The sequence below is a fragment of the Gallus gallus genome, chromosome 9, assembly GCF_016699485.2.
Source record: "Gallus gallus isolate bGalGal1 chromosome 9, bGalGal1.mat.broiler.GRCg7b, whole genome shotgun sequence".
NCBI classification, from domain to species: Eukaryota; Metazoa; Chordata; class Aves; order Galliformes; family Phasianidae; genus Gallus; species Gallus gallus.
Window position 1 is genome coordinate 6376266 of NC_052540.1, and position 12794 is coordinate 6389059.

A 12794-nucleotide genomic window follows, 5' to 3' on the forward strand; every position below is an offset into this window, starting at 1 on the left:
ATCTTGATGTAATAAAGCCATGTGTATGTTACTATTCAAAGCATTCTAACAGCAAGTTCATAATTAGCCAAGGAATAAAAACTTGCTTAAAAGCATTTACAGACCCACTTATTCACATTTTAAAATGCCACACAACCTGCAAATTTATGTTTGTACAGATAATGAATTTTCTTGCACAGAAACCACCATGAGTCCATGCTATTGTGACTATGGAGTTGCAGAAGTAACGGTGACTTTCAGAATTGTACTTTCTACCTAGAGAACATGTCCACATAGATTCACAAGGGTTAAAATGTTAGAAACAAAGGCACTAGACTTATGAATAAGAATAAACTCAACAGGGTGTTAGTTTATCATCCCACATCTTTACAGCTTCACTCAGTCCTCGGTATCCCAAACAGCTGCAACCTTCCCTTAGCCAAAAGGCAGGGACATTGACTTATATTACGGTAGGTGGCTAAGAGAGCACATCTGCTAACCAGAATGAAAAACATTCACATCTTCAGCTTAAAATATAGACATGCACTTTCATTCTGACTAACTTGAAGCTGCTGACTAACACAGCTGAACATGAATTAGAAACAGAGATGCATCCAGAGCAAGCAAGAACAACAAAATGCTGAACCAGCTTCTGAAATCATCTCTCTCCGCAGCCCAGATAAACTTATATTATAATTTAGGGACAATAGTTAGTTACAAACAGTAATGACTCAAATTACTTAAAAATAATTTCCTAGATTGACCAAGACTAGGTTTGTCCAAGAACAGTTTTGCCAGTAGGAGGACAGCTTTTTGTTTAATTCTGCCAAAGAAATGTTTTGTGTTAGCAACACTACTGCCAGTGGAGTGTATACAGTACCCCTCTCTGACAATATAAGCTGTACTGGCAAAAGGCAGAGTTCAGCCACAGCAATTACCATTATATTCAATGCTTCTGCACGCACAGTCAGGATAGTCAGGGTTGAAAACTACTTCCTTCTCCTCTCTTTTTCTTACTGGTAATTTGTTTTGCCTGCAAAGGTGACAGATATTGGTCTATTTTGTTTAATTTTTACAACTAACTTGGGTATGGTGGAGGGAAATGAAGTAAGGATTTCTTGCCCCCACAGGCAACATTTTCATGTTTTACGTGCTTTGTGGGACTTTGTTATCCTTTTTCCATATTCTAACCCTTGGATGGCTTGACACTGGTGCATAGTTACTCTCAATTTAATGTCTCTTATAAGTTTTACAAGCATGCTGCTTTCTATTTCCAGGTAAGTCACAAGACAGTTTATAAATGCAGACCTAACAAAGATTCCCAAGGTACCATTCTTGCCTCTCCACAGTTCAGTATTTTTTGTTGTTATCATTACACTTCTTTGCTAATCAAACTACTGCTACAGTCAAATCAGTAGCGACACAGCCACATTACCCCGAAGGGTATTATCAAATGGTTCTTATGGGAAAGCAGACCTCCAAAAAGAGTAATTTTGAGAGTCTCAAAGCATTTCTTCTGTCATTGTAGCCCTGATGTTTCACTTTCCTAGCCCAGTTCTGACCTTAGTTTTACATTCACTTCAGAGTAAAACAGGGTAGAGAAATGATGAATTAAGCTCTTGGTGAGTTAAGCAGAAAGGAATATGAATATAAAGAAGAGGCATTTTCATTAGGATATATTCCACTAATCAGACTCTGTCACCACTTGGGATGTTCCAGTTACACCAAACACACTCATACAACTCTGAAAATGCTAGTGTAAATATTAAGCAACCAGTGGTTATTCTTTGCTGGAAGTATAAGCGCAAGCATTATATGCTCCCTAAAAGAGAGGAAGTCTAATTTTAAGGTGATGTTACACACATCTAGAAAGTTAAAAAAAGAAAAAAGGTAATTAAATTTTTGGCCATTTGCTCAGATAACATTTACTCCAGGGAAAAGGAGATTGCACCTGGCTACAAAAGCAGAAACATCTGCTGAACTCATAAACTATTGGATTAGTTCTGCCCCAGGAAGCCAACCTGGTGTACATACCCTTTGCAGACAAGTTTAACTGTGCATAGTAAAATGCAGAAAAGAGAAGTTGTGCTGAATTAGCTTCCCATTAGAAAGAAGGAGATGAAAAGGGAAGCATGCTTAAATGTGGAGTGCAGGCTCTTTCCACCAACTACTGCATAGTTTGTATTAGACACCACACTTGAGCTGTAAGCCTAGCTTGCAGATACAGTTCAGGAGTGTAGGGAACCCTTCCACTCCATTCCAAAGACAGCTAAGAATTATATTCTCTCCACTTAATATTCTTAAGCTATTAAGCAGTCTCACAGGATCTTCTTATCTCTCAGATGAGTCGCTATTTCCCAAGTAGGGGGGAGAAAATGGTGAGTACAGTAAAAACATTTCAGATAGAAAACTCACAGTCAGTATTTTGCCATGTCATGTAAATAAAATTGACAGAGCATTTTCATTTGAAATACTGCTTCTTTATCAGTTCTAATTCTTCATTAGATCCAAAGATTTCACACGCTGCATCTGCTCAGTCTGTACCAAACTAGAAAAAAGTGCAAGATTTAAATCATTTTCTGTAGCAAACTCAGTTAACTTCCTTGACAGAGTTGGATGCCATGGACCTTTTCAATCCATCAGGGCTGTTCTGGTTTCCTTGTTTTTATTATTTTTATTTTTTATGTCAGATAGGGAAGAAGCCATCCTTAATTTATGTTTCACATATTAATAACATTTAAACACATTGGGGTTTCTACCTAGTTTACTTTGAAGAATGACATTTCCAGACAAAATGCAATAAAAAATTCTATCTACACTCATCATTAGTCACTGAAACTGAAGCTAGGTAAAATTTTAGTTGATCCTTTGAAAGCTGAGACAGGAGAAGTCACAGACCAAGCGTTGTATAGGTATCAACTTCACCACCACCATGTTCGAAGTGAAAGCCACATTATGTCATAATATAAACAATCATTGGACTAATACCAAGATTGGGTTTTTCACAGCTGTGAACAGGCAAAAAGCAACATAAAAATGCTCAAAAAGTCCATAGCAAAGCAGAATTTGAGATTCATCTGCAAAGGCACAAAAGGACTGTATCTTGAGGCCAGCCAGTAATAATTAAAAAGGAGCTGAAACAGAGTGAGATGAATTATTCCAGTTAGTCGCTCATGAACATTGTGTATTTGCAGCTAAATCTTCAGAAAGCTATAACACTGACCAAGTTATCTATCCTCTGCACAGGAAAGCAGTGCTACTTTTCTTACACAGTTGGAAATAATGCAGGCAAGCAGCAGGACAAAGACATCTTCAGATGTTTATCCTTTCAAAGTATTTTAACTTCCTTCCCCTAATATAGAATGACTTTTTTAAAATACATCATTCATAGCCTATCTTAGAGGACTGATATTTCACTATGAATTCCTCCTTAACTATAAATGCTATAAAGGAGGATGTAGTACACTAAAAAGGATCAGTCCCAGCACTACCTAATCCTACAGTCAGAATGCCAAGTTCCAGCTTCAGGGCAACTAGTATCTACAGAGAAGATCTCATCTAACTACAGTTATTTCTTCTTCAGAATGTAAGAGAAATCAAATCATTTTTTCTCTTGCATTGATACAGTACTCCTTGTTAAGAATTTATATATATTCTTGAACATAAATATCTATACATTCTCACGTTACTAAACTAGTAGGGTCTACCTACATTTATGGCATATTAAAGTTTACAACGCTAATTTTTCTCTTTTCAGTAAAATAAATGTATATACACTAAAAAAGTGGAATAATAAATTCTGTTAAGTGCTCACAAAGAATAGATTTGATAGAATAGTCTACAGAACAGAACACTAACTTCTATAATGTTTCTGTAAATAAATACCTAACTTTGGGCCACTGGATAAGTAGTCTTTCCACATACACACATCCTCTCCCAGTTGCCTGAGATAACCTCAAACTCCCAATAAAATTTTTGAAATTGACAAAAAAATCCCTGCAAGAAAGAAACAAGCCAGACCCCAAAGGAGTTATCAAACATGCCGTATAAAAGGGAAGATCAAAATCAGCAACTACTTTTAGATTCTCTGAGCAGGGTCCCCTCAGTTGCTATTCTTCAAAGTCAACAGACAATAGATTAACAAGAATGATATAATAACAAAGACACAGGAGCATACAGAACACACGTTTGGGAAAGGATGGTTCTTTCTCATGCGTGTTCCAGTTTTTGCCCATTGCCCCTTGTCCTGTTGCTGGGCATCACCAAAAAGAGCCCCACCCACTTGGCATCTGCCTTTATAAGCACTGATAAGATCCCTCCCCCCACTTAGTCTTCTCCAGACTGAACAGTCTGAACAAAGCAACTTACAAAAAAATCACAGTAATCAGAGGCAGGTAGCCATAACACAACACACTTTGCCAGCACATTCATTTTCTGCCCTAATACACACATGACACACCACAATTATTACCACCTTACTATCACCACATTCACAGCAAAATATTAATAGCACGTTTCATTAAAAATAAATTATCGAAGACAGAGATGATAAAACTTTACAGTTCTGTGAAAATAGCTGTTATTTTTAATAAGCACCTTGAGGTAACAGGAAGTCACCATATGCACTGCCTTTCCTTTCCACCACGGAACATAAATTGTTACTAAAAACTTGCTACATTAACAGCCTAAAACAGAGTTAGCTTTAATTTCAATGAAAGACTAATCTCCAATAAGTATACTGTGGTTTTCCTAAAGGTATTGTTGTTTATCTGATAAAACAGTACAAGTCTGATACTTATTTTAAAAATGAGTAAGGAAGACGTTTTTCAATGCTGAGCCACAGACAGCTCAGAATTATCATGTATTTAATTCCCTTATTTCTACTGAATAAATGAACGTAACTGACTGAATTGCATGAATTTAGCATAAATTTATGCAGCAGTCTCAAAGCAGCCAGCAGATGGATTACTTATCTTTTGCAGATTAAGAGGAACAAGGATCACCAGCAACCAGAGGAATGCCAAACATATGAGGTTCTGTCAGTTCATTGCGAACGTTCGCTTTAAGATGTTAATCAGAAAACAAAGATAAGGAAGCTTACTAAGGAACAAGTGAACGCGACCAAAAAAGGGCAAAAACCCAAACCAAAGAAGAATTCCACCCAGACTTCTTTGCTTCTGGACAAAAAACCCCAGAGGCTACACTGATAACTGATACTTTTAACTTCGAAGACATCCACAATCCAACCCTAGACAGCTCTGAAACAAAGAAACACATACAGATGACAAATTACGCTGTTCATTTTATACATTTTTCTAGGAATGCACAAATGAATTTAAAGAGCACAGTGGGTGAAATTAATTCTGGTGTTACATCTCCATAACAAAACCCTTGAGGTTATAGGGCACATCCAGTAGTCTGCATTCTAGTCCCAGGCTTTTAAGTGCCATTTCCAGAAGTAACCTTGGTACTTTATCCCCACAGTCTCTTTGATTTTCAGAAGCCTTTTAGGGCATTTTTGGAAGCGTTTAAAGTGAACCATAAATAATCACTGTTGCAATTACTGCCTCTTCACTTTTGCTTCTTGTTCAGAAGGATACCTTGAATGCAGGACTCAGCTCTCAGACTGCCCTGCAAGATCAGTACTGCAAGATCTGAACATATGAATTTGAATGTATATTCATTTACAAATTAGCTGTACTGTAGTTTTGGGGGAGTAAATGCGTTCTTAGAATATTTTTATTTCAGTACACCTTGTTGCCAATCCAGACAGTATGAGAGGGAAAAAAAGATCACTAAACAACCATGCAGGCACACGAAACTGTGGCTGGGCATCTTACCATGCCTGAAGTGACAGAACACTCTAATGCACACTGAGCTGAAGTATTTTTAAAGAAATTGTGATATTTTGGATGTAGATCAACCTCTTTTCTAAAACCAAAAAGGTACTGGAAAGTAGAGGTCAGGAACTGTGCTGCAGGCAGGTGCTAAGCTATCTGTGTTCTGCTCCACTGATAAAGGCTTTTTTTTTTTTTTTTTTTTTTGGCTCTGACAAGCTGTTACTGGGCTGACAAGCAAATAAGAGAATTCAAGTAAGACTAATGCCACTACTGACTAGCACTCTGAAGTAGAAATTGCGTCTGAAATGGGCACTTCTTACAGGCAAAATTAAGACAACTGCATTTTCTTAAAAATTAAAATTCATCTTATTAAAAATCATTTCAATGGATGGTGTTAACAAGGAAAGTCAAAGTCAGAGTGGGATACTGAAGATATTGGAATATTTAGACTAGAAATGGTTTTGCATGATGAAAGTATCAATAATTTAAGTGAAATAGAAGTGTACTTTTCCAACACTCACCCAAGGCCAGCAGCAGAAACCCCACAGGACGTTTGTAGGACACCTTCTCATCCTTATGAAACAATCTTTCCAGTCAAAGCCACATATATCTGCTATCCCAGTGTGATTATCATGTGATTATGTAAAATAATTACAGTCTAATGCTAATCAGCAGACATCAAACTTCAAGACCTGTAACAAATTCCTTTATTCCACCTCACAAACTATATCCTATCTGTAGAACTATGAATATTTCATGAGGTACAATTTTCAGAAGTGAGTGTTTTACTTTCATTAATTTTTCCTATATTCTGCTTTCCAAAGGTCTTTTCAATCTGAACTCTGAGGTATTTTTGGAATAAATAAATACACTGTTATTGTCTAAATGTTCCATGAGGTCATTTGTTCGAAATACAGAACTTTCACATACTTTGCCTGTGAATATTATAATTCATACCTCCCTGGCACTTAATAGACAAGATTTTAGTAGCTTTATTCACAAACAGTAATAACTTGGGGCAAATATAACATATTTTGCAGGCAGCTCCCCTGACATAATAGATGTATGATATTGCCATTGTTTTAATTACTACGTAATTTATACTTGCTTAACGCCACACCCACACACTCTCACAACCACTTGTAGATAAAGACACCAGAGCCATCCAGGCCATCCCATCAGTGATAACAGCAAACATATACTCAATATACTTAAAAAATAAGGGTATCAGAGGAGCTCAAGAAGTGGCACTGTTTCACAAAAGCACAGGATTTGCAGATGCATCTTGGAAAAACATAAGAGAAATTCTGAAAGTTTCTATATAATAAAGGTTTTATGAGGGGTGCTCTGAAAGTAATACCTCCTTTGTTATGATGTTTGCCCACAATGCCAGAAGTGATGCCGGTGGGATGGCAGCAGAGGTTGAACCTTCCAGCAGTGTTCTGTTACATTCTGTTGCTGTGTGACAGATGGCAGCAGAGCAGCAGTCTGGCAAAAAGGCATCTGACACAGAAGTGTGCAGGAAGCAAAGGTGTGTCACTGAATTCCTCCATGCAGAAAAAAAAAAAATGGCACCTATTGACCTTCTGAATGTTTCTGGAGACCAAAGAGTGGATGTGAGCACAGTAAGGCAGTGGGTGGTGTGTTTCAGCAGCAATGACTGTGATGTGAAAGACAAGCCTGGTTCCAGACAGCCATTCAGGCTCTTTTTCATTTCAGGTAAAAATGCACAGTTAATGGTGGTGGCTATGTTGAAAAAGAGTGTTTTTTAGCTGAGAATTTGCTCTACTAAATAGTATTATTGTGCTCTTTGTATCTGCTGCAATTTCTGTGGAAATAAACAGGTTTCAGAGCAACCCATGCAGATTCTGTGTGGTTATACACACAAAGACACATTAGCGTCTAAATAGAGGAGACATAACTGGATATATTGGTGGTTAAATGTCCATTCAAGGAATACTTTTGTAACAAAGTATAGCATTAAAATAATAAATTGCAAGTTCAAAGTCACACATACAGCCAACTGATAGCACATGCAGTTTGCTCTAGGTGAAATTTTCACTTGTTCACAGTCATAAATAGCCAGCACTGCATGGAAGGAAAGCACTTGAAACCTGACAAATCCAAGGCAGTTTGTTTCTTCCAGGTATTGTATACACATCTAAACAGAGATACTTACACCAAGGAATGAATGTTAAACAAACCATTAAGTCAAAGACTAAATACTCATATCTGGTTTTAACTTCTTATTAAAAGCCACCACCAACAGAACAAAAACAACTCACATGCATAAAATGAGCATGCATTGTGTGCATCACTTCCGCTTTCAGCAGAACTGGATATCAAACCTAACTCAGCTGCCCACGAGTTACGCATAAGGAACAGGAAATGATAAGATTACCCATGAAAACTCTATGGCATATTATTTGAATTTACAGGCAGAAGGAAACATCACTCAAGCTGTAATTGAATCAAAGCAGCACATTGGGAAAACACGATTTGCATAGGATTTGCCGATGCAAGAACCTCACTCCCCAGCATTAAAGCCAGTCTACCTTGTATTTCTGAACTGATGGTCAGACTCTGACAGAACAAACACGCTAATTCCTCATTTCCTGTCACCCACATTCTCTGGGAACAAGTGTACATAACATGAGGTTATAACAGAGCTTAGGGGAAGGACAAACATAGGTGAGCTATGCAGAAGCAATTAGCACTGACTAAACTCAGTCAGCTAAGAAGCAGAAAGACCTGTTAATAGGACTAACATAAGAATGTCTGAATAATAATAATAATAATAAAGTAACAGTAGGAATGGCCGGAGGGATAAGGAACAATAGGACTCCTGAGTACATAAATACATAAAATGCAAAGCAGGTGGAAGAATACACCTAAAAAATCATAACTACTTGATACCTGTAGCATCTAATTTCTGACACTAGTAATTACTTATATAAAAACATGATTACATAGAAAGGACTGCCTTCTTCTTGAAGCCCATGTGTGCACTTAGTGCCCTATGACAGACCCGAGAAAGAGTTCTCATAAAGGCATGTTCATGGTTTCTTTCCCATCCACCTGAGCTGACGTCTCAACCTGTACTAACAGCCTCTGGTTTATGACCAAGGCACCCATCAGCTTGCCCTTCCCAGGACTCCTCAGAATTAAGCTCAGTATTAAAATGCAGCTCTGTAAGAACAGGGCTATCAGAAGAACTGATATGGGTTTTATCTTTTAAAAATCTTGTAACTCCCACTATGTTTGCAACTCAGAGCTTACAAACACTGGATGGTAAAGACATCACGGTAAGTAGCTAATATAAAGAATTCACACCAGTTTCATTCTAGCACTGTTTTTTAAACAATGACAAGTTTTCTTTGTAATCAGAATTTACACAGAACTTAGATAATCTTTGTTTTGGTGAGAATTTAAGAAATATCTTTGGTAATCTTTTCCTATCTTCCATGAGAAGCAATTAGATACAAGGAAACAACCTATGACTAATTAACTACTTTTTAAAAATGCACTTCCATTTGTCAGGAGGTATTCAGCTGTGTCTGAAGTGGATATTCTTCTCTGGCAAAGAAAAAAAAATCATGAAAAATGAAGGGTATGAGTCAAGCACAACACTACCTCACCTTCAGATTGCAGGCTATCATCTTTTCCTTGATCCCTTGAGAATGCTTCACAGCTTCTTGATTCCCCAGAGATTACCACTTTAACATCTAATTATCACTGTGAGCAATCATAGCAAACTTCAACAGAGCTTCCAAAGAGCAATATGCAACAGAGGACAGTCTGTTTCTATTAAGGTTAACTGGTCTTTCAGGAACTCATAATATTTGCTAAATTAAAAGAGAACTGTAGGCCAATAAAAATATTTTCATTCTTTGTCACAAATCTGAAAGACTAAAAAAGAAAGTTTCCTTCAAGGGTAAGGTGGCAATATCTAGGACATGTGTGTCCCTAGCTGATAAGTTCCATACTTCTTTCGTCCAACAGATGTTTAAAATGCATTTGCAGCCTATAAAGTTGATTATTCAATAGTACCCTGTGACTGGACCATTACTCAGCAGAGTTTTAAAGGACAGTTTTATAAACAGACAATAGAAGATTCTTACAAAAAAATTACACATTGAGATGTAAGAGGTATATAACAGAGCATGCCAAAAAATGTTAAATGATACAACTAAGGACACTACTACTGGAATGCCCCAGAACATGTGTCTGGAATAACATGGGAAGAGTTTATTGTTATCTTTGTTTTGTGCTGTAGTTTAATACAGTTGTCACACTAAAAAAAGCCTTGAAATTGGAAGGTCAAAGAATAAAAGAAAGACTTACAAACTTGCCAGTCCTTATGCTGTTTGAGGAATGCTTAAAATGGAATAAGCCTGTATTTTCCTATCAGCCAATGTAACAGAAGTGTCCATTCACACGCACTGCTAGAGTGGCTGTAAGTTCATCTCTCTCCTCCACAGCATCAATGAACATAGTGAGCCCAAAATGAACACAATTCCTCTTCACATTGCTGGATATTATTCCAGCTGTAGCCCAGGCTCAGTATACCCAAAATCGTGTTTAGGAAGAACAGAGTGGATATTTACTATCATTTTATCAGTGAGATCCTGTATCAGAAGCTGTAACCATGACAGTATCAAAGTGCATCTAGGATGTTTCACAGCCACCAAGCAAAGAAAGTCAACTCACCTCCTTTCCAAAGGAAAAGTGTAACAGGACCCGTATGCAGGCATTAACGGGTATCACAGACACAGTTACATCTGTGTACATTTTAAGAGAGCCTGTCTCACTGAAAAAGGACATATGATGGAAATACACTCAGAAATTCACTTAAGAGAAGTTTAAAAGTAGCCTCATTGAAGCACGCAATTCATATAATAATTACAAGACAAATACAAAGGAAATATGAACTATGCTGAACAAAACAATTGAAATCAGGGCCTTGAACTCTCAGGAAGAGTATCCACTGTGTGTTTGTATGTGTGTGTGTACCCTGGAATAGTTGCACTGAGAGCTGAGTTATGGCATCTCTGTTCCACGTAAAATCAACTGTTCTTTACACATAACATTGCTATGTAAGTCTGTGTTACAGCTGTTAAGCACATGGTCAATGAGTAGGCTTTAAGATGGAAACTCTGGGGAAGATTCCAAAAGCTTTATCATCAGCTTTAACAGCCACCAGGCTTTTCTCCATCAGAATATAAAATATACGTAGATAGACAAAACTACAGTATTTCTGATTAGGCAAATATACTTAATGGTGAGCTAATAAAATGCCTATGTGGTTATTCTCCATTTGAATTAAAGCTCTTTTAAAACCAGTACAAATCAGAGGGAGCAACTTTCATTTAGACTAATTAACAGTTAATTTAAAGTGATTCAATCAACTCCCTGAACTGACATGTCTCGTTTTGAATCAATCCTGCAGTCCCTCTTGGGCACCAGCTTGGACTCCTAGAGACACTTCTATCCCATCTACTTCAGGAACAGGCATTCACAACTGACCACTAACTCTGACTGTGTAATCGACAGCAGAAAATATATATATATTTGATTATTTGTAACTTCATGTGCAAAAACAAACAAACAAAAACCCCAAGCACTACAAAACAGTATTGTTCTTCCCCCCAATTTATATTTTATACTGTTACAGAATTACCAAAAACACTGTAACAGTCACAGAAAAGCAACAGAGTTCCTGTCTGTTTCTCTATTTTTTTTCCCCAGTAAATACTTTTCTCACAATCAACATGGGCCATAACCAACAAGAACATTCTCATGCAATACAGTGTGCCTTGCCCCCTTGTGTTAGATCCTACTGCCAACACAAAGACCGATGAAATGAACATTTGGTTTGAAAAGCTCAGAGTCAAAACCCAGGAAACACCCAAATATTGTGTTTCTCTGCAAATTCTTCCATGACAGCATTTAACTTCCAAAGCTTTCCAGAGTTAAATAAGGATTAAATGCTGCTAACAGCAAACACAGATGTACACACAACTCTGAATACATCTCCAGTGACACCAGACCGTTTCTCCCCATAGTGCAAAGGCTTCTAAACTTCCTATGCATTCTTTAAGAAAGACTCCCTAATTTTGATCTGTTTCTAAGAGATGCTTGTTAAACACAAACATTTCACTTCTTTTGCCACAGAAGAACAAGTTATGTATAACTTTTGGTATATTCCTGTTGAAAGCAACACTGGAATCCCTTCACAGCGAATGCATACCTGACACGCCTGCTGTCACCATTACCATACACACAACAGGCTGTTACCTACAGAGATGCAGAAAGACCAAAATTCAAGGGATTTATTACCACAAGCAGAGGGCGCAGTGGTTCTGGAGCCATGGGGACCCGAGGGCAGCCAGCGCCAAGCTGGGAGCTGCACAGAGGGCTCTGCTTCTGCGAGCCCCCTGAGGGCTCACAGGCACCACATTCGTGATAAAAGGGAAATGAAAACCAGAGTTATTCGTTGGGATGCATCTGCAGCACGCAGGAGGCAAATACGTGCTTTTACCTTGTGTGCTTTCCTTCAGGTTCTGCATCTTGAAAATAAAATCCATGAAAACATGTCTGAGGTATTTCAGCTTTCTTGTTCAGCGCTCAAACAAACAAACAAAAAAACTAAACACCACAGTTCTGAACTGAACTATGTATTTCTTGATCACACCAAGAAGCACCAGAACTACGCTGCATGATGATGACTGTATGTAGGTGAAAAAACGGGAGGCAAAAATATCATTTTACCTCAAGGTGTTTTGCTTTTTTTTTGTTTAAAACACGACCCCAGACAGAAGCTGTCGCTGGCGCCTACGTGAGGAGACCTGAGCCCCGCGCTCGCGCCACCACCGTTCTGTCGTGCCGAGCACAGCACGCGCAGACAAGTACGGCGCCTTCCCGCCTTTTCTCGCGGCGCCGCCCCTGAAGGAGCAGTGCAGCGCGCAGTGAAAG

The 12794-nt window shown here is 38.1% G+C and overlaps 1 protein-coding gene across 1 annotated transcript in view; it reads right to left on the reverse strand.

Moving 5' to 3' along the window:
* Positions 1-12794, reverse strand: part of SPSB4 (splA/ryanodine receptor domain and SOCS box containing 4) — a 151519-nt gene extending 138725 nt beyond the window's left edge. The window contains exon 1 of the mRNA XM_040705805.2: positions 12361-12794. The gene's annotated coding sequence lies outside the window, so the exon portion shown is untranslated. The remainder of the gene's footprint in view (positions 1-12360) is intronic.